Here is a 25784-nt window from a genome sequence, read left to right as displayed (position 1 = left end):
TACACATTTTACATGAAAAGACATGTAAGAATGTACCTAGCTGAATTTACTGGCAGCTGGATATCATAAAACCACTGCTTTATCCTCACACTTTGATCACTTTCACTCCTATGCAAACCTACTCAAGTGATTTAATTGCTCTAATCCTCAGTCTTGCTTTCATTCCACTTTTCTTAATACTTTTTGTTGTTGCTTTTGTGGTGATCATTTAGGCTGCTTGCCTTCCATGTAAAATGATTATGCTGGAACATCTTCAGGGCATAGAAACTTGCATTTAACATTTCCTACAAAACATTCACCAAGTATTTGAAAGCATCTTGGCATGATTATAAGTAAAACTAAATGTAAATACTCAGGCATACATTTACTATGTTCTTTTCTAAACTAATATTAGAAATAATGCTTGGGGAGTTTTCTTGTTTTACTTAAAAAAATCAAGTCAGCGTTGCGTTCCTATTGTTCAAAAGAGTTTTTCAAAAAACAGAGTGCAGAAGAAAATAAGTCAGGGGAGAATATTCTGAAATGGAGCTCCATTTAGAGGATTCAACAATAAACTCAAGTGTTTTTTATTTAGATATGGCAGACTCAATTAGCATCTCATTAGCAATAAGCTGTATAAATAGGCATGTTCAGCAAAGAGGGAAAAAAGTCAATAGTCTGTTGGCAGCCACTCAGTATCCCAGCACCAAGCTTTCAGCACATACAGAAGCTCTAATTAGAAGCTTGTCCATGTGCATGCATCAGTCATTAACTGCCTCTTTACTGAAAGGCAATAATGAATTGAGACCTTTAATCTGACATTAATAAATTGCCACCATTTTAAGAGGCATTTGAATGTAAGATAGTGATATTCGTTTTCAAAATTATGTTTGATGAGTTGGGTTTGTTCTGCCTCATTGAGAGGGATAGTTTTCATACTTTTAGGGCTCCTTCCAAAAAACAGATTTGGATGCTTATGGTTTCTCCCACAGAACTTTAAATGAGAGTCTAGATCTGTTAAGACCAACACTATAAACTACAGATGTGTATATAATGATGTAGTGACATGTTTCCTGCCTCTTGTGGTTATGCATACAAAAGTAATTGAACATGACTTGATGGTATGCCTAGGGAGAAAACCACTTTTGTCCCCAGTATAACATTCCTTCTGTACAACCTGAGACCATCAGGAGGAAATCAGGTCCTTGTATATGGAAAATATATGACAAATACTTTGGGCCTAGGCAAGCCCTCTATCCCTTGTTCTTAGTTAGTTTCCTCTTTTGCTAAGTTTTATTCCAGCTGTATTTCATCTTATGTATGAAACAAAAAACAGACTATAATGCTTCATAAGTATGGCAGAAGAAATCAGTCTTTGAGTCCTGAACCACATGTTGGTCACTAAACAAGGGACAAAACTGGGCTTTTTGGAACTACATCATGCCACTAATAAGGCTGTCCAAAGATTGATAGGTAATATGGTCCCCACTCTGGTACAAAGGCAGCCCTACCACATAGAGCAGTGGAAGACACAGAAACCTTTACAGTTTTCGTTTTGTGAAATACTCTCAGAAACTCTTCCCTTTGGCTATGGTTATATGATGGATATTTTTTGTGTTATTAGGTGCCCATATAACTACTTTCATGAGGGGGTTCACATGACCCATTAACGACCTTTGCACTAGAGGATAAAAACTTAGAACAAGCAAGTTAATGAAGCAGAACTGTTATGGTATACATAAAAAAAGCAAACAACCTCCTGACCAGGAAGTGTAAAGGTAAAGTCTACATTGTCCAAGTTCAAAGCAAGTAAACTGTATTCACCCATGACTATAACACAACAGTAAAAAAGTGCTCACTGAAACTGTAAAATAGCAAATAGGACTTTTTGCCAAACTAGATCTACCTAACAGGCTAAATCAACTGCATTATGGAGAAATATCATAACATTATCTTTGAATATTAAAATTTCATATAAAACCCCATACTTCTATGTCTCAACTATCTAGCAAAACACATTTTAGAAAGCATTAGAGAAATATTGTGAGACTAAAATGAGAGAAAACTTCTTATCTACCTTGTCTTGCATTTCCTCAGTGAACAATTAGAAACTGTGTACATTCAAGTGTGATTACTGGAAAACATGTTTCTAATGCCATGAGCACAACGCTTATTTGCCAATTTATCTTATATATATTTTTTTCCCCATTTTTGAGCATCTTTTCCAAAGAAATAGCATCATAATCATCATCTAAATTTTCCTTAATAACATTTCCAGTCCCTATGACAAACTGAATAACTGCATATAATATTGTATTCTGTACAGACATGTTTTCCTCCTTTTACTCTACGTGACAGTATTATGCATAAGGTGCATCAAGAACTGTTTCCCTATATCTGTTTGTGTTGTACTAAGTGTATTCTTATCTCCAGAACACCACTGCAGACAGCGTTTCTAGGCCAAACATTTCTCACTTAAATGTTTTTTTGTATACACTTTCTACAGTTTTTTTATGGAGATTATGCCTCTGTAGAAATAAGGATAAGGTTTTTTAATAATTAAATAGATATGGATAGGATAGAAAAAAATGTTTTATGCTCTTTGCATTTTCTTCAGATATCATAAAGCTATTGGATGGTCAATGGACATCTAATTATATAAAATTGAATTTATTTACTTGGGTGATCCAGAAGACAGGTTTTGAACTATGAACTGCAGAAAAAGTGGACCTGCCACATTTTCCTTGCCAGCTCACATCAACTCCTTTTTTTTTTTTTTTTTTTCAGCCTGACTTGCTATATAGACTAGAGGCTCTTGTATCAGGAGAGTGTGTAAAGCAACGAACCTCACATTCTGTGGAGCTTCAATTGCACTAATCTTGATGCAAACATTAAATATGTTTAGCTTATAAAAATGATTGATTAATTTAGATAAGATATTCAGGGAAGTGACTTAAGAAATTTTAATTCATCAAGTAATTTAGTGTCATGTAAGATGAGGTTCTAAGTAGAAACTAGTAGTGATTTTATGTGGAAGTTAAACAAAAGTTGCACTTGGCTTTTGTTTTACCTCTGTCAACTAATATACCCTCTCAGAAATATTTTGTCCTTGAATTTTCAAGGTGGAATGGAGAAAAGCCTAAAGACCTAAATTCACTTTAAGTCAATATTCTTAATTAAAATCTATTTCACTAATAGTCTGTCTAATCCTTGGCAGTGTTTTATCTCACTAAAGATTCAGCAGATGTGACAGAGGATTAAAATCAGACAGCTGAAGCAGCTACAGCCACCAGTCAGTCTCCCACCCTGCCCTTCTAATAGATGCCTGATGTCTTGGGAATAAAGTTTCTAACTTCGAAGAAAACTCCAGGAACAAACTTGCCAACAAAGTTTTCAAGCTGACAAGCAGGTATTCTTTATTGCGGCACCGGGAGACACGGGGGATAGCTCCTGCTAACGTGTGTCCCCATATTGCTATACAAGCCATCCTTATATAGTCCCTGGGCATACATACATATTCATGAGGCTATATATGGATTACATCATTTTCCAGAGAGTTCCCCGCATGCGTACAGAATTGTGGTGGTGGTCTCTGAGGGTCGTTTACTTCTTCCAACAATCTTCGTCACTTCTGGCAGCCTTTGAAGCACGTGCAGTAGATGCTCATACCAGTTTAATTGGTTCATTAGCATCAGGGACATAATAATCCTCCTATCCTCTTACTTATCAGTTAGTTTAACTGTAGCCCATCCTGGACACCTGCAGTTCCCAGATACTCCTTATCACTGTGTCCTGTTCTTCTAAACTGTTTTTCTTAACGCTATGCCAACTATAATGATTTATCTTGTGAGAATTCTCAGTATGTTCTCTAGCTGTACGCTATTTTTTTTTCTATGTATCATGCACATCAGTAATTTTCCATTGCTACTGTCACAAAGCCATCAAACTTAACATTACTTAAAACTGATTCTAAAGGTTTTTATATATTCCATTTTGTGATTTTGTGCTCCCTTGTCTCACCCAGAATGTTAAAGAACAAGTAAATTTCTAAGCTAATATACTGAACTGAACTAATTCTACTTTCTGCTTAAGAGAGTGAAAACTTTAGCATTGCAAGACCTGCTACACAAATAGCGTAAATAACAGACATCTGTATCTGGGTAATAAAATCTGTGAGTGAATGACAGAGATGGCTAGGGTGTTAACAAATTTATCCATCTGATTTCTATCTGCTGCTACATGCTGCCATGTGCCATATTCAGACCTATGAATAGAACAAAATGCTTGTGAAGCATTCTTGTTGTAGAGGTCCACTCAGAAAAGTAACTTTTGTTATATATTCTGCCTTTAGACATCTTCTGTTTGAGGAATCATGTATTGCCAGTTCTGACTATCTAATCCTAACTACATATATCTCAGAAATATATTCCCAAATTTCTTTATATATATATAATAAATATAATATAATATTATATTTAATAAATAATAAAAATATATATTATATTATATTATATTATATTATATTATATTATATTATATATAGGTACATATTATATTTAAATTATATATTTTTTCTTTATATGATACTCAAGATCCTGTGAAAATGTACAGATTCTACACAGACATTGGTATAATTTGTTATAAAAAAAACCAGTTAACTCCTAAAGGTCTTACCTTGTCATGACTTGACTTTCTCATCTGAAGTTGGGTTAGTCAAATATGGATATGCCCTTTGTGGGTGACTAGATTATTCCTTTTTTAGATTGCAGTAACATCTCTTTTTATTGCATACCAAATGTATAATGTACCCCATCAAGATGATATTATCTCTGCTGGAAAACCATTAAAGGAATGCATCAGGCAAAATTTAGCCTTCTGCAGTGTGGTTGTCTATATTTAAGCCTTTTATTTTACTTCCTTTATAGACAATGAAGACAAATAAGCACTACTAAGAATGTCTCCTCTTTATTACGGAGGTTCCTGATTATTTATTTATGACTTAAGTTAGACAACTAGATAGATTACATGAAAGAGCTCCAGAAGTGCTTATTTATCTTCATGAGTAATAAAAGTCTAGGATGACTAGTTAAGACATAGGCACTTACATTATAAAATTTAGTAGAAGAATCCTGCCATATTGATAAAAATATGTCTGTTTTAATATCACCTACCAGTTGAGGTTTCCTCTTCAATCAGTAGAGGGAAGGCAGTGTTTCCTTAAGGACTTTCTCTTGGAGATCATTCACAGTTTTCTTAGAGCAGATTAAATTGTTGAACTGGCATCTGAAAACCACCATTTATTGCCATTATCTTGAGGGAATCTAGGTAAACAGCTGAACATCATAGCATTTCAGTTTTCAGGTAGTTTTTAAGGGAGATGAATCTTATTTAAATTTTAATGTTTATTTTTCCATTTTTCTCAATATCTGTCTATTTGAAATATTTTTCCATGATTCTTTAATAATGCATCAAGACTCTATACAAACTACCATAAACTTATATAAAGGTTGTTTCTGGGTTTTCTGCACACCTACCAGTTTGTATCTAAACATAACTTTTTCAGATGTTGTTCTGTGAAGATCTTCAGGAATTCTTCTGTTGGTTTCCTACATTTGAAGACTATTGAACACAAATATCTTCCAGTATTTCCAAAGCTAAAATTAATTTTAATTAGTTTTTTAATTATAAGTTACATGACAATTACTGGATAAATAATATCATTAATTTGCATGTAAATAAATTTATAATATTATTCACATTGAAAAAAATATCAAAGAATCATGCCAAAAAACTTGTTCAATTAAAAATTTTTCAAAATGCAGGAGGCCTTAATTTGGTGTTCATGTGATGAAAACTGTAAGAAAAAAATGCACTTTAGTAGGAATAAAAGTATAAAAGCTGAGTTAAACCTCTAAAAAGTATTTCATAATTATAAATGTAATTATCCCTGGTTTAGTGCATACTTTTGGGGGTTTTTTTCAATACTTCTGTAGTTCAACATTATAAATTTAGAAAAGCAACTGGTTTGTAATGGCTTTTGCTTCAGATAAGAAAAAGTGTATTTAGCCTATTACCTTAGATGGTGTTGGCCATCTTAGAAAGGTCAGTAAATCTCTTCACTTTATTTAAATTGTCATCTCAAAGAAAAAAAAATGCTTATTTATATAATTTAAAATAATTTAACTCTTTCTAGGTCTGTAATCACAGTATTTATAGATGTTTGCTGTATGATGCAGAGAAATTCCCTCAGCATTCAAACAATTATAGAACAAAAATTTACTCTTCAGGTTTCTTCATGGTTTTAAGATGTAGGCTTTTAGTCTTCTCCAAAAGCTGGTCCAACAAATATTAGCTACGCTAGGACTGGTCAGTCAAAAATTTTAGGTTACATTTGGACACAAGTGCAGAATCAGTCTCACATCTCTGAATGATGTGCTCTAAACCATACATTTTTGAGGAACATCCAAGTAGTGTTTGAGGTAATAAACTTTTTTTTTAAAAGCTTTTTATGCAATATAAAGCTACAATATAGAAACCCAGCAAATATACGTTACAGGTGATGTCATATACCTTTATAGCACATCATCTATCTCCAAATATTAACAAAGTGTACATTACAATAGTTAAAACTTAAGATAACAAATTTATGGAAAAAAAATGATAAAATACATGTTTGAAAGGAAGCATCCTCCAGGTTTCTTCTCTTCTCTATTCTTTCTACACAGAATGAGTAATTGGATTGTCTATACTGTTACTTTGTTATTAGAGAGGTCCCTGTCATGGATTTGGCTGAGGCAAAATAAAACTATACAAACATTTCCCAGACTCAATTTGAGAGTTAGCATGCATGATGAGGCAGGGAACATTCCATAATAGTGTCTTGAATGTGCCACCTTGTTTTGGCCAGTAAAAGTGTTTAATAATGTGGATGTTCCAAAACTGTTCCAGTTGGACTCCACAGACCCGGGCTTGCTGCATTTTACTGATATATATAGCTGCTATGAAAGATGTGATTTGAAGAATGAATGAGTTTAATCAGCTGAGTCAGTCCAAAAAAGAACCAGAAAATGCTTCTGGTATCAGAGAGAGGAAAGGAAATACAGAAAAGGAGGAAGGGAGGAGGGAGGTTCAGAGAAGGGAGAAGTGACATGTCTTCTTTGGCAATCATGCATTCTTAAAATGGCTCAGTTAGTCATGAAACCTCAGCTCAGCACACATGTTTACAGTGAAAGTTGAGGTTACTAAATATTTTGCATTTTACATTTGACTTTTACAATGTATACTTATTTAATTACAAGATGCATCCAGGAAAAGAGGATAAGATTGAAGATATATTCTGTAACAAATATGTGAGCTAGCAAACAGTGAGCTTTGCTTATTCACAGTGGATTTTTCTTGGACTGTTTTTTTAAAATAAGGATAAACAATGGTGCTGGAAATTTTGATGTAATAAAAAGAAGTGCCCCAAGCATGTGATAACTACTAATTGGTCACTCGAATCTCTGCTCTATGCTTCTACTCTTCAATCTTCTGATTCACGTATCAATATCCTAGTCCTGTGTTCTAAGTTTGTTGAAGATCCCTGGTCCTTCCTGGGAAACTGAATTTAAGTAGACACAGACACATACAAATCTCATGGTGAAGTGGAGGTAAGGTAGTCTGTGACAGATATTAGACTAGTTTGGAATAAAAGAAGAGGAAGCTTGGCTGGGGAAGCGCACAAAGTTGAAAAGTTGAGGAAGAGCTAACAAGCTCCTAGTGCAGGAGAGAGACAGAGCCATGTGTAGGCTCTGTCTTGTTCACATGCAGGGTACCAGCATTGCAATGCAGGACCAAGAAACAAGAAGAGTAGAGGAGGGAAGAGCAGTCTGAGGCCTAGAAAAATCGACGCTCTGAGAATTCGGGGTCCATGCTGTCAAAATAAAGTATGGGTATGCTGCCAGTGGACCTCATGCACAGAGTTTGCTCAGCTTGGTATGCTGCAGATTTCCTTCTGATTCCTGAACATGCCTAAATAGGAAAGGACGAGACACAGCTCTTGCAATTCAGAAGTATTTATTGTAAATTTATTCTATTCTTTAAAAAACATTGAAGAGGGTAGTGTTTAGTCAGTCCCTCTGATACCCAGTATTTTTTTATTTTCCTATTTTACCATTCAGATTAGTTTAATCAAATGAGAAGAATAGTTTATTTCCTATTTTGTCTTTGAAACCAGGCCTTTCAAGTCAATAATGTAAAAACATGAATAAAAGATCTTCCATCTCCCTAGACAGCTTACAGTCTGTATTCAAACAACTTGAAAGTCAGTCACTGAATTATAAACAAATTCAGAAAAATAGATTTCACTTAGAGGAAATTATATTTTAGAACAAGTCTAGAAATAGCTGAACTCACTGGGAAAATTTTTATAAACCACCAAACAAAATCCATTTTATTCCAGCTGTGGCAGTTGCATACATTAAAGAGAAACGACCATTTAGTTTGAGCATTTTCGAACTGTGAAGACAACACTTTTTGAAACAAGACTATCAGGCAAAGTTCAAACAATTTTCAATATCATAGAAAAGATGTCTTTAAAGCATTATTTAGGAAATAGGAAACAATCTTTTTATGAGGTGTCAGTTAAAATATATTCAATTGTAGGAATGACAATGCTTCAGGAAAACTTAGAAAGAGTCTGTAAAAAGTGAAGAAAAGGAGACTTCATGTGAGGAACTTGCCGCAGACAAGTAATATACTCCTAAGTCTCATTTTTAAAGACACTCTTCTTTCTAAGTTATCTGTTGTCCTTCAGGTCCAGAATTTGAAGTTATTTTTTTAAGAAAGAATAAAAGGGAGGAGAGTTTTTGTGAACAAGTGCATAATAAATGGCTGCTACAGATTGCAAGGAGTGACACATTAAGAATGTCTTTGAAGCATATTTGTTGACCTCCTGAACAAAAATCCAAAACCGAAACCAATGGTTCATTACACTAACAAAGTACAAGTTAGTAATCAGGTCTGTGCTAGTGATCTTGGATCTTTTCAAAGGTAATATAAACAAAAAAAACTGGAGAACTTAAACTTTTGTCTATGATGGAATGAATTTCTTTTCATAGTGTCAGTATTTATCTTATGGATGCTTCCTTCTCCTGTACCTTTGCAGCTCTAATGATTCCAGTGTACTCTGTTTCTACTTAATAACATTGAAAAGTTCCAAATAATGGAAAGTATATTTATAAATCCGAAGTGCACTTGTAAGCACTTTATACAATTAGTAATTCTGCAAAATAAAATTTTCCTTAACATACAGTAAAAAGGTATGTGACAGATATGTATCTACCTTTTAACTGGAAAATACATTTTATTCTGTTTTTGGCATTTTCTTAACTTGCCTTGTGCACACAAATTGGTTTTGGGATTGCTCACATAAGTAATGACTATTTTTTTAGAATCTTTGTGTGCTTCTCACACTTTAACCGATAGTTAATTTTCTTTTAGAAACAATTACTTTAAGACCAATGTATTTTCTCTTTTCCTTAGTATAGCTAGTTGCCATCAAGCCAAATTGGGAGGGAAAGGTATATAGTATATAAGCATATAAGGTATATATATAAGGGAAAGGTATATAGTATATAAGCATATATAGTATATAAGTATATAAGGTAAATGCCCTAAAAACCTTTTTAAACCAGATTGGTTCACTGGTAGCATAATATTAACCCTAAAATCATCTTGCTCAATGCCAAGAACCACAAGCAATCCTATCAAAAAGAGTTTATGTGATTTATAAAAAGAAAATAGACTTTGCACTGTATGCTTTTATCTCTTCAAACAGTAATTATTAGGAACATATTTTGTATTGCTGAGGTTCTTTCGAAGAAACCTCTAAACCATGCAGTGCAGCAACCAACCTTTCTATGGCAAAAAAAAGGATGCTGTTTTGTGGCTTATTAAACTTTCTTGTTAGATATCTATGAAAATATTTTTTTACAGTTTTGAGGATGGCTTCTCATATTTTACACTGCTAAAATGCACTTGTTTTCCCTGAATACTTTTCTTCACTAAAAAAGTTACCACAAAATAAAGTTAGCCGATTATTTCAGATGTTATTGTATCCATATCCTCCCTTACAATTTTCCACACAATTATACTGATTTTTTTTTTGTGATCTCTCAAATTTTAATTTATCCCATAAAGCACCAATAAAGCATTGAAGTACGCGTGCCCTTGTTTTACCAAGATGCAAAGAAAAAGTTTCTTTCTCAAGCGTATGGGAAGTTTTTGATAGAAAACCACCTAAATACAAACTATTTGTTGGTGACATAACCATAGTGTCATAATGTGTTTAAAATATTACCTTCAGCTTTTCTTGTAAGATTTTCACTTCTTTTCAGATTGTTCTTGCTTGCATGTTATTAAGAGCATAAGCTTTAAAACTGAAAATTCATTTTTTACTGGAACTGTCTGCCATGTGGCTCTGCTTATAAATTGTGCTCTGGTAATAATTAATAAGGACCATGAGTACAAGCAGAGTCTTAGAAGTATTCATCTTCAGAGAACTTACGAGAGTTCTCAGTGACCCAAACATGTAACTGGTACAAGAACAGCGAGAGACCAGGCCTTTGTATACCACAGATCTGGCTCACTAGAAAGGAGATGGATGAAAAGCATTTTCAGGAATAATATATGTGTATATATATATGTGTGTAATATAATATGTGTATTATTTTCTGAAACAAGATTTGTCGAAAGTTCATTTGAAGCAATAGACTGCCTGAAAAACACAGAAACTGATACTGGAGCCCATATTGAACCATCAGGAATTAGTGAAAATCTAGACTACAGCAAAATACTTATCCCTGTGTTCCCAAAGTCTGCAATAATGAGCTTCTAATACTGTAAAGAAATATTAATCACATGAGAAAATAAGTTGGTGCAAAAATTCAGTCATTTTGGGGCAAAGAAAATGCAGAGAACTAAAAATTTGTGAAAAGTATGAACAAATGATATATTTAAATATCAACATCTAAGTGACTTAAACAGATTCACTTTATGGCCAATCAAGTGAAAAAAAAAAAAAAGGCACTTTCAGGGACACTACATGTCATCCTAAAATAAATGTGAAAAATGTATCAAGTAAGCTATCATTCTGTTGCTCCATTTAATATATGTTTCTATAAGCAGCACCTAACTTAGCTATGATGTTCACTGGAAAGTGAGAGTTAGCTGAAAGTTCAGAAAATCAGATTTGTTCATCTGCATAGAGGTATGCAATGTGTCTCCCACTCTCAGTGATGAAGTTCTCATTGGTACTGTAACTGGATCTTGGAAAAAATAATTGACTTGCTATTAAGCAGACTATAACAGAGTAATTAATTTGTTTAAAAGTAATTATTTAGTGCATCTTGAGCTGCTGTGAGTTTTCTAGGATATTCATATAGGGCTCACAGTTATAAAAAGAAAACATAGGAGACAAAAGCCTCTAGGAACATCAGTTAAGATAATATTGAATGTCCAAGACCAATTGAAATTAAATGCTCATGTTTAGCAAACTGAATCATGGTTGTAATGGAGAACGGCCGAACATCCATTCTAGGACATGGATAAATTTTGATTCGAAATTCAATTCAGTTGTTAATCCAAAGGCATAAAATGCCATTTGAAATGCCTTACAGCTTCTGGCTTCCATCTGCCTTTCCAACAACGCATCCACACTCCATAGGTCTTGAGCTGTATCTGCCAATCCTCTGTAGACTCACACACTTCACACAGGCATAGATGCTTTCAGGCAAACATCTCTGTTCGAATGCCTTCGTCTTGAACTGTATCCTACCACAGACACCTAAAGTTTAGTGAGATGATTGACACTGTCCTGTCTCTTTCTTTTCTTCTTTGTTACAGTCAGTTCTGAAGTATCAAATTGTCTGACAAATCTAGATGAAACATCTGACCTTTGTGATTACCTCTAAAGTCTACCAAAATCAATGCTGCTTTCAGACAAGAGTATATAAGAAGGCTGAATAAAAGGGGAATGGGATCAAATCTGTTTAAATAGGGTTAATTTCAGTAATCTATCATTTGCCTTTCCCTAAATCCTCGTTTGCATGGGTTAGCCAAAATGAATCTGATTACTTATTCTTTTACACAGAAAAATTTTCAAGACTCACTATGCTTCAGAGGTTATAAAACTGACCTATGCTCTTTTTTTGTTTAATGTTGTGTAGCATGTTTTAATGCTATATCTTACATATTTAGAAGTACCTTTTCAGATTTTCATTTTATTTTAATGCAAATTTAGGGTCCAGCTGAAAGGTAATTAATTCAATTTCAGCTCATGAAAATCTGGAAATATATGTCTAATTTGAATCTGCCTTTAAATCTCATTATTTTTAGCAGTATTTATGCATACTTGTGTGCTTCTGGATGTAATTTCTAAGAACAATTTCTACTGAACATACAAAAATAATATCCTAATGTCTTTCCTCTTCCAAGTTTATATTCTGTTGTGTAAGCATTTTCACTGAAAAAAAATAAAATAAATTTTATACAGATGACTAATTTTATTGGTTTTGTATGAATGATTTCAGGCGTAAGATCTTAGGCTAAATTGCAGGTGCAGATTAAAAGAAGTAAGTTATTGTACAGACACGAAGCTGAAACTAGAAACAATTAGTTCTGAATTGTACTAAGAATTCAGGGTGTCAGAACAGGCAATGAGTGGGTGAGCTGAATCCTCACATTGCTTGTGCTCCCTGTATTATAGGAAGGCATCTGATGCGCACTGCTGTACTCAGTAGTAAAATCCTCTGGCTAGCTAAAACAGTGTTATATCAGTTGAATCAGTTTTATGCTGGAAGAGCTGTGGAAAGATGCCACAGAATAAACTTCAACCCTGTCATAAACCTCAGCCTTTTAATTTTAAGGTAAATACCAAGGGAATTGTAAGTTCTATGTGGTCTAAATTGTGTATGAGAAAATATGGGCCTAAAAATAAGTAGCTTAAATAAGATGCCTGCATTTATTGTTGTTAGAGCTCATGTTAAACTTACTGAAATATAGTTTTGTGATTAATTCAAAACATTTATGTCACACTTATTTACCTAGAAAAATAGTGAATATCCAGCCCCCACTTCAGCTATCATTTTCTGATCTATATCAATATATTTTTCCTAAATTCACCACCAAGATAATCTGTAACTATGAAGCAGATCCTGAATCCCTTGTGTACTGTTTGTAAAACATCTCTCCTTTGTCCTGTCGGTCTGGTAATTTTTGTTCGTTGCCTATTTTAGGTTGCCATTGTGATCTACTCGGAATTCAGTTTACCTCATTTCCCCAGATCAAAAATCACAACAGATATTAAATGTATTTTTTTAAACTCTTTGGTACAGCATGGCTATGTTCTCTGAACTAATTATGAAAATGTGAGCTTTGTGTCTTTATTTTGATGGATGTGTAAATTTTAGTAAGCCCAGGCTACATGTAATCACCTTAGACTCCCTTTAAAACCCATGGGGGAAATAAAGACATCTCAAAAGGTGGTTCATTTGACCTTGTCCAAATCTTTATTTCAGGAAGATACATATCTTCCTTTGGATGTGCCAATTTCTCTCAATTAGCTGTAAAAAGAACTAATGTTACTAGATGAAAGGCATATGTCTACTTTCAGTCATGCCAACCCTAGCTTAGCTACCTAGTGCAATTTATTTTTTATTCATGCTTTTCCCTTTAGTATTCAATGGTTCATGCTTTTTTGCTGTGACTTACAACTAACTAACTAACTAAATAAATAAAATGTTTCAAATAGAATTTCACAGGCACAGGGAATAACGTATTAAAAAATGACAAAGGACCCTACCTGTCTTATTGGACAGATCATTTAAGCCATATGCACTTAATTTTGCAGTGTGTGAAAAGGAATTACATATTTGCACAGCAAATAAACATTTTTAATCTTTTAGTAGGTTTGTGTGAAAGTAGCCAATTTAAAAATGAATAATGCATATACATTCCTCTACTAAGTAAGAACTGTGCAGCTCTTTAGGCTGCCTGTTGCATTACTGCATGCTCCTTCATACAGAACTCAAACATTCCAGTTTTCCCCTTTTTTGTTGTTGTTGATGAAGTATGTTCCATTTACACATTCTATATATTCCACATTCCTTTTATATAATCACACATTTAACATATTTTCAAAATGCTAGTAGTATACTAACACCTGCCTTCAACAGGGATGGTGTGACACGCATAAGGTCCCTGTGTATTGAACATGTCCCCACTTTCCTGTAAGGAAGACAAAGCCTTCAAGTGTAATTGTACATGTTTTAGGCTCCCGTGTAAATCAAGATCCCCTGCCCAAGCTGCCACCCCAGAAAGAGGAAGAGATTCATGGAAGACAAAAAAGAACATGGAAATTTTCCAGACTCCAGGGTAACACTACCTAGGAAGGTGTGGAAAAGGGTCCGTGTCATGGTTTAAGCTCAGCCATAACTCAGAACCACACAGCTGCTCGCTCACTTCCCCCTCCTCCCCAACTCCCGGAGGATGGGGGGGAGAATCGAAAGAATGCAACTCCCACGGGTTGAGATAAGAACAGCCCAGTAACTAAGGTATAACACAACCACTGCTGCTACCACCAATGATCATAATGATAAGGGAAACAAGAAGGGAAGAGAATACAACCACTCACCACCCATCGACCGATACTCAGCCCGACCCAAGCAGTGATCTAGCCCTTCTAGGTAACTGCCCCCAGTTTACATCCTGAGCATGACATGCTGTGGTATGGAAAACCTCTTTGGTTAGTTTGGGTCAGGTGTCCTGTCTCTGCTTCCTCCTGGCTTCCCTTCCTCTCTGGCAGAGCATGAGATTCAGGAAGTCCTTGGTCAGTGTAAACATTACTGAGCATCAACTAAAAACATTGGTGTTATCATTGTTCCCAGGCTGAAAGTCAAAAACACAGCACTGCACCAGCTACTAAGAAGGAGAAAAATGACTGCTACTGCTGAACCCAGGACAGTCCATGATGGAAAAGCACAGACTGATGAGACATGCAGGTTTGTATGTCACTTCTGACAGCCTAGGGGATTCAGCAGCAGGAGTTCTGCAGACAGAGACAAGCAGCAAGTAACGAGGCAGCCTCTATATCCCATTGCTGATTCTCTGAGCCATTCATCCCTCAAGTAATTTAATAAGTGTTCCATTAAGAAAAAGTGGATGGTTATGATTCTCTGCTGTAAGGTATAGCACACAAAGCTTCAAAGAAGGCTCATAATGATTTTTTTTTTTAGTCTCTGTGCAATACTATAATCTCTCATACATGCTTTTTATTTTTGTTTGTTTGTTTTTTTGTACAAGAAAAACCAGAGAGGGGAAAAACGATTTTTATAAGACGGGTGCAGGGGATATTTTTTATGAAGCTTGTATTTTATCAGGCATGGATTGCATCTTTAAAACAAAAGTGTCACAGGCACCAATCGTTCTGAAACATTATTAAAAATCTCTGGGTTTGCTCTCAATTGTGCCTCTGAGGTTTCATTTCAGCTTTGAAACTTTATCTGTTCAGTGATATCTTTTTCAGGACATTTTGATTGTCAAAAGAATACATTGAAGATTTGATTTGATTTATCATTTCTTTTTAGAAGTGTTCATTTTGTAGGGTTTTATTAGCAAATCACCTCCAACAGAAATGCTTAGAGTTACTGAAATTGAAATTCTCCAAGTTTTTATCCATTTAAAATCAAAACATTTATATTTACTTCAGGTTGTCTAAGAAAAATATTTCTTTCTGGTTATCAGGATGAACAAAGGAGCCCCTCACTTTTAAACATGAGCTCATTCCTTCTCTCATTAATTAATGTATATATTACTATAAAAAAGAAATACGAGGAAGACTAAGTGGACAAAAGAGGATTGTTTCTCTTCTTCCCATCCTTAATACATTCACAAAAGAACTGTAGAAAGCTGAAAAATTCTCTTTGGAAACTTCATATTAAGATTTTTACTTATTTTTGTGGCTGAATGAGTGATACCTTTGACAGACTGCATCTTCTGAACTATGTGCAATTCTATAGCTTTAAGAATTCTTTCTTGGTGAAATCAGCGTTACAAATGCACATTACTACTATGTTGTAACACAAAAAAAGCTACAGATAGGCAAAGAAATGATGAAAAAATATTAAAAAAAAAAAAAGAAGAAAAGAGCTTAAACTTTATTTTCAAGTAAAAAAAACAGGAGAAATAAGGGGTTTCCTGGCAGCTGGAAGACTTTGTGTAGTTCGGTAAAGACTTGCAACCTGAGAAATGTCAAGTCTTGCCTTTTTAAAGAGGATGACTGCATCCAGACTCACTACTTTTTTCCACCTGTAAAATGGGGGAGTGCTACTTGGAATGTCCAAGTGCCAGTCAGGTACCAGTCTCATAATTTAATTATCCAACTGATGTAGTTACAGTGATTGGAGACCTGCCTTGGCATTGTATAGTTTCCTAATATATGAGTAGCCAAAACATCTCTTTGCTTCCACAAGAGGAGCAATGCTTTGTACATGTCAGAGAAATTCGTTTCCAAAACCCAGGCACCTACTCCCTTGCAGTGACGATTTGCAAGCTGACAGGAAAAATTATCTAGACTGGATTTCAAAATTATCCTCCGAGTCTGTGATTCAGAGATGCCATCATACACTACTTGATTCAGTTTAACTCAGTTCCAATTATGCCTCCTTCAACCATGTATGTCTGCTCCCCAAAGCAACTAGACAGTCTATCATAATTCATGACACATGGGGTTGGAGGTCAATGTTTTGGGTTTGGGGATGTTTTGGGTATTTTTTCTTTTGGTTTGGTTTGTTGGTTTTTTTTTTCCCCTTTGATTGTTTAATGAATCTAAACATCCTGTGTCTTCATGAGCACCTGAAAGAAACTTTATTTTTTATGGTTGGTGTGTTTGTTTGTTTGTTTGCTTCCCAAATCCCACTAATATTGGCATTTACAAAGGGTATTAGACAGTTCTGATGCATACTCTCACCTTTGGATATATATACGTAGACCCCCATCACACAGACCCAGCTGTCTATACCTCTACTGAATTAACAATTCTGTTGCTCCAACACTAGCTGTTAAACTGCCACACACTTTAAACCTGGTATAGTATATTAAAGGAAACTGGTGGCAATTACATTCTTACCCTGGGTTTGGAATTGCAGAAAACTGGGTGCTGTCTGGTGACCAGTGAAGTTCTTCCTGCAGTGGTGCAGGTCAGACACATGTGGGCAAGATCAGTCATCCTTCTCCATGCATCTAAAGCTTAACTTCAGAGGGAATATAAAAAATATATCACTTGTAAGTTGCAATGCTTGAATGTGGTGTATCATAGAATCTGAAAATGGCAACCCAAAACCCTGTAAAATGATAACGTGATGCTTATAGTGTGGGCCATTAAGGGCATCACAGAAATCCAGCTCGAAGTGATTTAGGGTAATAATCATGTTTTTTTCATGTTTGTGACAACAGACAAAACATTTCTTAACTGTGGTTCTGTAGCTCTATAGTAAAAGGACTTTTTGTCATTGAATTTAAACTAGTACAAAAAGCTTCATTATTACAAAAAGCATATTAAACATTAAAAGAATGATAAAACTATAGGTCATTCATTAAAGTTGGGGTTTTGTGTTCATTTTAGAAAAATGTAAAAGTATTTACATTGCTTCCCTGAGTCTTATTTCAGGATCTTTTCAAAGTTTTTTCTCCTGTAGTTTTTATATCCACCATTACATTTCTTTGAAGATAGCCTGTGAAATGGATTCAGGAAAACTTTCAAAAGCTAATGGCTTTGGCTTTGAGATGGCACATATCTCTATGAATTATGTGGTACAGTGTACTCTTCAGAAGCTCAAATGAACATTTAACCCTGGACTGCAAATGATCATGGCAAAAAGATGGTAGAGAACAATATGCTTCTTCCACTTACAATGCCTTTTCCAGTCCTTAATATCTTTAACTCAGATTGTGTGTCTCATACACATAGATTATTGGTTAAGGTTTACAAAGTCTAACTTACTGGATGCATTTTCAGTGTTTAAATGGCACTGAAAGCTATACATTTCTAAAGAAAGCTCTTACATGGATCTTTTTGAAACAAGCTTCAAGATGGTAAGAAATACAGATATGAGCATACTATGTATGATGTCTATAAAATATCCGTATCATGCTGGGAATTGTGATATGGTAAGAACTTTCACACAGTTAATTGATTTTCTAGTATGTAATTTCCAAATTAAGATATGCTGAAAATATTTAGTTCAGCTTAAAATATTTCATAAAGATAGACAGAATCATAGAATCATAGAATATTTAAGGTTGGAAAGGACCTTAAGATCATCTAGTTCCAGCCCCCCTGCCATGGGCAGGGACACCTCACACTAAACCATCACACCCAAGCCTGTCTAACCTGGACCTGAGCACCTCCAGCAATGGAGCATTCACAACTTCCTTGGGCAACTTCCAGTGCCTCACCACCCTTACAGTAAAGAGCTTCTTCCTTATATCCAATCTGAACTTCCCCTCTTTAAGTTTTAACCCATTACCCCTTGTCCTATCACTACTGTCCCTAATGAATAGTTCACCCCCAGCATCCCTATAGGACCCCTTCAGATACTGGAAGGCTGCTATGAGGTCTCCATGCAGCCTTCTCTTTTCCAGGCTGAACAGCCCCAACTTTCTCAGCCTGTCTTCATATGGGAGGTGCTCCAGTCCCCTGATCATCCTCACGGCCTCCTCTGGACTTGTTCCAACAGTTCCATGTCCTCTTTATATTGAGGACACCAGAATTGCACACAATATTCCAAGTGAAGTCTCACAAGAGCAGAGTAGAGGGTCACCTCCTTCAACCTGCTGGTCATGCTCCTTTTGATGCAGCCCAGGATATGGTTGGCTTTTTGGGTTGCAAGCACACATTGAAGCTGGCTTATGTTCATTTTCTCATTGACCAGCACCCCCAAGTCCTTCTCCACAGGAGATAATAAATCCAAATAACTTGGTGTGCACCTACAAAGTCTTGGATAACAGTAAAGTTTGGAAATTACTGAAGCTGGGCTGTTTTCTGCATACAAGAGTCAGTTTGAAGGAGCAGTACCATTAAGTGTTGGAAAAAGAGGTTTGCCATCCTTTTGAGTGTTGCTAGAAACTAGCTAGGTGGTGGCAGAAAAGCAAACAATTTAGAGGAATGGTATATTATGAATGTATACTGGGCATTCATACATTAAAAAGCATATATATATGATGTGCATATATATATGTATGTGAAATACTTTTGTGTAATCTCTCTGTGGAATTTATTTCTGTTCTCTTATTTTCTCAGATATGAAAAAGATAAATTTCAATATTTAAAAGATCTTTATCATAGGTTATATAAAGTTGATTTCATACAAGAATGATATTGAGGTGTTGGAGAGCGTCCAAAGAGGAGCAACAAAGATGGTGAAGGGTCTAGAGCATAAGTCCTACGAGGGAACAGGGTTTGTTTAGCCTTGAAAAAATGAGGCTCAGAGGAGACCTTATAGCTCTCTACAACTACCTAAAAGGAGGTTGTAGTGAGGTAGGGGTTTATCTCTTCTCCCATGTAGCAAGCAACAGGTCTAGAGCAAACAGCCTCAAGTTGCACCAGGGGAGGTTTAGACTGGATATTAGGAAGAATTCCTTCATCAAAAGGGTTGCTTAGGGAAGTGGCTGAGTCACCATCCCTGGAGGTTTTTGGAAGATATGCAGATGTGGATCTTAAGGACATGAACTGTTGTGGGAACTTTGGCTAGGATCCCAGGGTTTTATTAATTCACTGTGTGTTGCTCATCTGCCAGGAGCAGGTATGCAGTCTGATTTCTATGATGGAATGTCATTTCCAGCATGAAAATAAATGTTCCGTGGATCAAGTGAAAGGTTAAAACTGTAAGTTTACAGTTATATGATGCTATGGGTACTGCCTTCACGTGGTATATCTGCAGAGCGAAGGTGTGATAAATAGCCCTCTGTATGCGGAAGAAATAGATGCAGTCCATGAACAAATTCTCATGAGCTAAATTACCCCTCTGATCTCTCTCATTTCATTAATTTTTAATTTCACTATTATGAATGCATCTGTACTGTCATGTCATGGCCCAGCAGCCCATGCCACTGGTCTGATGCTGACATCACTGTTTGCATTCATGGAGAAACTTAGATAAGGAGAATGGAGGAGGGGATAGTATTGGCAGTACACTAAGGTTTATCCCTGTTTGTAGTGGGGATAAGGGCAAACACAAGCAATTTGTGATGTCTTTCTCACTCACAGTCTTATTAAAGTACCTCAGCAAACCTTGCAAGCATCAGACAAGCACTGACCTAATCGATAGGAAACTGATTTTCAATTGGCAAAGGTTACCAGTCATCACGTCTGTGAAATAGTCTGTGTGATAATGACTCTCCTTTACTGATCTTCTATTTTATTTCCTTCTACACTGGATGTTTTTGAATAGTTACTTTCATTTTCAGGGGGTTGTTTAGTTCTGTTACATTATTTATCATAACATTCACCAGAAAAAAAAAGAAAATAGTGGAAGATTTGAGATGTCCCCAGCTGCAAAAGGAATGATCTGCTCTACCTAGTCAAATAGGTTGTTCTCATAGAGCATACCATAAGCATGCAGAGGAGACTAACTGAGTGACGAAAACAACTTATGTGAAAAAAGAAGGGTGAATGAGGATGTCATGTAACAAAGGGAGATTTTGCATTACTTGGAGAAATTAAGTGATTAGTGCTTTTCCACTACTACACCTAAAACACTCCCATAGGCATCAGAAGAAAAAATTAGGCAGTTTTACAAAAAAACACCAAAGGTCTTATTACTAAATACATAATTAAACTGTGGAAATCACTGCCACAGAATGGTGCAGATTCCACAAATTTAAACAGCTTGTATTTAAAAAATAACTAGGAAAGAAGAAATCCATAAATGCCTGTTAAAATTTCAGTGCAAGCTTTGGCTCTGGAGGTCCCTGTAGGCTACAGATTGTTCAAAAGAGGGAGGTGAATATTTGGAATGTGCAGGGAAATTATCACTTGTTGTCTGCTTTTTTACCTAAATGCTTCCTATTAGTCATGGGTAAAAGAAGGATGCTGAATTCATCTGCTGCTGTATCTCAGTGCATAGATTCTTACACTCTCTCAGTATCAAGGAAATGTCTCTCTCCCTCATATAGGTGAATCAGTGTTCTGCAGTAGCAGCTCACTCAAAAAACATTTCCAGATCCCACCAAAATCTATTTGAATACTCTAAATATCTAGACATTTATAGATATTAGATGAACAGATAACCAGAGAGCAAACTCTTAATGTTACTGTTTCCCAATGAACAAACTAAAAGATATCTTCTTATATTGATACATCTCCCATTGGAGTAAAGTCAGTCTTCAGATGGTTTTTATTACATTTCCCCTCCCACACTTCTCAATAAATGTGTGATTGAAGATAAGTTCTCTTCCGTACTGACAGTCTAACAAACTGTCATTAAATGACTTTCAGGATTTATAATTCCACTATAAGAAGTGTTTGCATACTGTTGGATGTTTGAATGTTAAGTTCAGATCTGGGGGTCAGATGAAGGGGGTCTTTAAACCAGCAAGGGGCTTTACACTACACACACACCTTGTAAGTGAAAAGATTTTAATCCTTCACCTGAAGTTTGATAGGTTTGTTAACACTCCAAGACAGATGAGACCCTTCAGCCCGTTTTACCCTGTTAGAGCCCTCTGCAGGCACTCTGATGTACAGCACTCTATGAAGACGTATGAATGAAGAAGACCCAGAGGATGTCAACTTTATCATTGTAATGCGGAGCTAGTTAATCTGAAGTCAGTTCTTTACTATCAGCAAAACCTTAGCATTTGGGCATTGCAAATGTTAATAAAATGACAGTTAACATACATTTCTGAATCAAATCAGAGAGGTAATCATTTTCAGTGAGGCAAGATGGAAAATACGAATGCCATATTCTGACAAGTTTGATGGTTGTTTTTTCCTCTAATCCCTGCGATAACAGTGAGACATTTCCATATGTTTTAGGGAGGTCTTGGTGGAACAAACACTAGAAAAGAAAAAACTCTCCAATCCTCAAAAATGGCCAATCTGATGCTAAAACAGACAAAGAGTAAGGGATGTAAATATAAACCCTACATATCCTGTTATTTGGGGTTTTGCCTTAAAGAAAAATTCTACTTTGGATGTAAGGAACCTTCCTAATGAAATTTTCACTGAATCTAATCCTCTTTCACAAAGTGTGTTGGCAAAAGTTAACTGAGAATTTTACAAGTAAAAGCTGTGTAGTCCTTTTTTTCTTATTTTATTTCTTTTTTAATCATCTCTGATCTTAATGATCCTTAGCCACAAATGAAGCTTGAAATCAATATGAACATAAAATATCCAGTTCATGATCTTTTCAAATTGTCATATTGTCTAAAGAATATGTATTAACCATAATCACTGAAGCATAAGTTTTACATGGATTATAAAGTTTATATATTTCACAGGAGATACTGCTGTTACTCATCCTAGTTTTATATCAGGGTTTTATACAAGTTCAAGTATATTGACTTTACTGGAGTTTCTCCAAGTTTACACCAGTTCAAATGAGAGCAAGCAAGACTGACAACCAATAATAACTATTCTTTCTGTAGTTAGGAAAAATAATATGTTTCACTAAAGATTTTGTTCCTAAGAATTTCTCCACCTTAAGGGAATTTCATACTAGACAGCAACTTTATTATACTACTTCTGTGCTTAAATTATTTCCAATTAGCTTATTCAAAGAAGACTTATTTAGAACATGTGTTATTCTGAAGGATCTTGTTACAAAAAAAAAAAAAAGAAGAATATATATATATACATTTACTGGATTTGTGCTTGTATACTTAGATTTTTTCATCCTGTGTCCTATAGTTTGCTATCATGAGGTGTCAAATAACATCAAATAATTTGTCTCCTCCATTTCCTCCTGAGTCTTTCTCTCTTGATATTCCCTATTGCAGCATATTAACTGTTGGGCATTATTTTTGTATGAACTACATATTTCCTGTGAAACAGGTTCCATTTTGGTGATAGGTCAGTTCTGACACTGCTCCTAAGGGTAATACGGAAATGTTTGCACCGAGAGTGATGCCATTCACCTATGTATTTTATCACGTTATTCCAGAAGTGCTTTTTGCAGTGTTCCCACTCACATACCCTCATGATATTTCCTAACACATCTAATTTGAATCATTTTTATTGTAATATAAAAATATCATTTTGGTAGTTTGACAGTGCACATACAATTTTATACCCTGTACATAAAAAAACATAGAAAGCTAAATCTTTATTTCTTTTGGTCTGAATATTTCTATGTATTATATATAAAAATATAGAAAAAATATGGAAAAAATACAATTACAGTGGCCGTATTGCAACGTTAAGGGTAATTGCCCAAGTACTGCAGAATGATCAAGCGCACACTGCTCAAGGCAAACACCCTTTAAACCAGACAGCCTGAGTTCATGTGTCAGCACATTTGACCTCAGACTGAGCTGTACTATAATAATTATTTCAAAACATATACTTTATTCCCTTTTTCTGACCTTTAGCCTAGTTCTTCGTGGTTTGGCTTTAATATGATGATTATCTTACCAATGACTGAATAGTCATTAGACTACCTACTGACATTTAGTAGAAGAGCTTGGCAAAGGCATCTACTAGATTTTTCTTTGCAGATATGCTCATTCAGTAAAAAGGGAGTTTGTGGGTCAGGGTTAAAGGGAGAACAGCAATGGGGGACATTACTGTGGGGAATTGTTACAGACCGCCTGGTCAAGAGGACTCTGGATGAAGTACTCTACAGATAGGAACAGACTCATGCTTGCAGGCACTTGACCTCTTGAGGGACTTCAACCACCCTGATATCTGTTGAAGGGATGGTACAGCCTGGCACAAGCAATCCTGGAGGTTCCTCGATTGTGTGGAAGACAACTTCCTTCTGCAAGTAACAGAGGTGCCATGCTTGACCTCATGCTCACCAACAGGGAAGGGCTCATTGTAAATGTGATACTCCAGGGCATCCTGAGATCATGAGATGGTTGAGTTATGGATCCTCAGGACAGTGATAAGAGCGTGCAGCAAGCTCACTGCCCTGCATTTCAAGAGAGAAGACTTTGGCCTCTTCAGGAACCTACATAGTAAGGTTCCACGGGAAATAGTCCTACAGGGCAGGGAGGCCCAAGACTGTTGGTTGATATTAAAGGATCACCTGATACAAGCTCAAGAGTGTTGCATCCCAACTAGAAGGAAGTGCAGCAGGAAGGCCACGAGACCTCCTCGGATGGATAAGGAGCTGCTGAGAAAAAAATCAAATGAAAAAGAGCCTTATAAAAGGTGAAAGCAAGGACAGGTGGACTGGGAATAGTACAGGGCTGTTGTCTGGGAAGCTAGGAACCAGGTTAGGAAAGCTAAGGCCCAGTTAGAATTAAGCTTGTCTAGGGATGTGAAAGGTAACAGGAAGGGATTTTATAGGCACATTGCAAAAAAAGACAGACTAGGGACAATGTGGGCTCTCTGCAGAAGCTATCAGAAGAACTGGCTGCCCTGGATTTGGAGAAGCCCGAGGTTCTTACTGACTCCGTTGCTTGGGTCATCACTGGCAAATGAACTGACCACACCACCCAAATCTTGGGGGGCAGACGCAGGGACTCTGAGAATGGAGACCTTGGGCCCACTGTAGGAGAGGATCTGGTTCGAGACCATCTTCAGAACCTGAACGTGCACAAGTCCATGGGACGGGATGAAATCTATCCATTGGTCCTGAAGGAGCTAACAAATGAAGATGCTAAGCCACTGTCCACCATATTTGAAAAATCATGGCAGTCAGGTGAAGTTCCCGAAGACTGGAAAAAGGGAAATATAACCCCCATTTTCAAAAAGGGGAAAATGGATGACCCAGGGAACTACAGACCAGACAGTCTCACCTCTGTGCCTGGCAAAATCTTGGAGCAGATTCTCCTGGAAGGCATGCTAAGGCATATGAAAATCAACAAGGTGCTTGGTGACAGCCATCATGGCTTCACTTAGGGGAAATCCTGCCTGACCAATTTGGTGGCATTCTGTGGTGGGGCTACAGAACTGATGGACAGGGGTAGAGCAGTTGATGTCTTCTACCTGGACTGGTGCAAAGTGTTCAACACTGTCCCACACAACATCCGTGTGTCTAAATAGGAGAGACATCAGTTTGATAGGTGGACCACTCACTGGATAAAGAACTGGATGGATGGCCACATGCAAAGAGACCTCATTTGGAGTATTGTGTACAGTTCTGGTGTCTTCAACATAAAAAGGACATGGAACTGTTGGAATAAGTCCAGAGGAGGGCCGTGAGGATGACCAAGGGACTGGAGCACCTTCTGTATGAAGACAGGCTGAGAAAGTTGGGGCTGTTCAGCCTGGAGAAGAGGAGGTTACAGGGAGAGTCTTCCAGTATCTGATGGGGGCCTATAGGGATGTTGGGGAGGGACTCTTCACTAGGGACTGTAGTGATAGGACAAGGGCTATTGAGTTAAAACTAAAACAGGGGAAGTTTAGATTTGATATAAGGAAGAAATTCTTTACTGTAAGGGTGGTGAGGCAGTGGAATGGATTGACCAGGGAGGTTGTGAATGCTTCATCCCTGGCAGTGTTCAAGGCCAGGTTGGAAAGTGTCTTGGGTGGCACAGTTTAAGTGTGAAGTGTCCCTGCCCATGGCAAGGGGGTTGGAACTTGATGATCTTAAGGTCCTTCC

This window comes from Neopsephotus bourkii, unplaced genomic scaffold (genome assembly GCF_033783945.1).
Source record: "Neopsephotus bourkii isolate Nb327-2 ecotype Australia unplaced genomic scaffold, CSIRO-AGI_Nbou_v1 NB_595, whole genome shotgun sequence".
Taxonomy (NCBI): domain Eukaryota; kingdom Metazoa; phylum Chordata; class Aves; order Psittaciformes; family Psittacidae; genus Neopsephotus; species Neopsephotus bourkii.
This window is presented reverse-complemented; position numbering follows the sequence as displayed.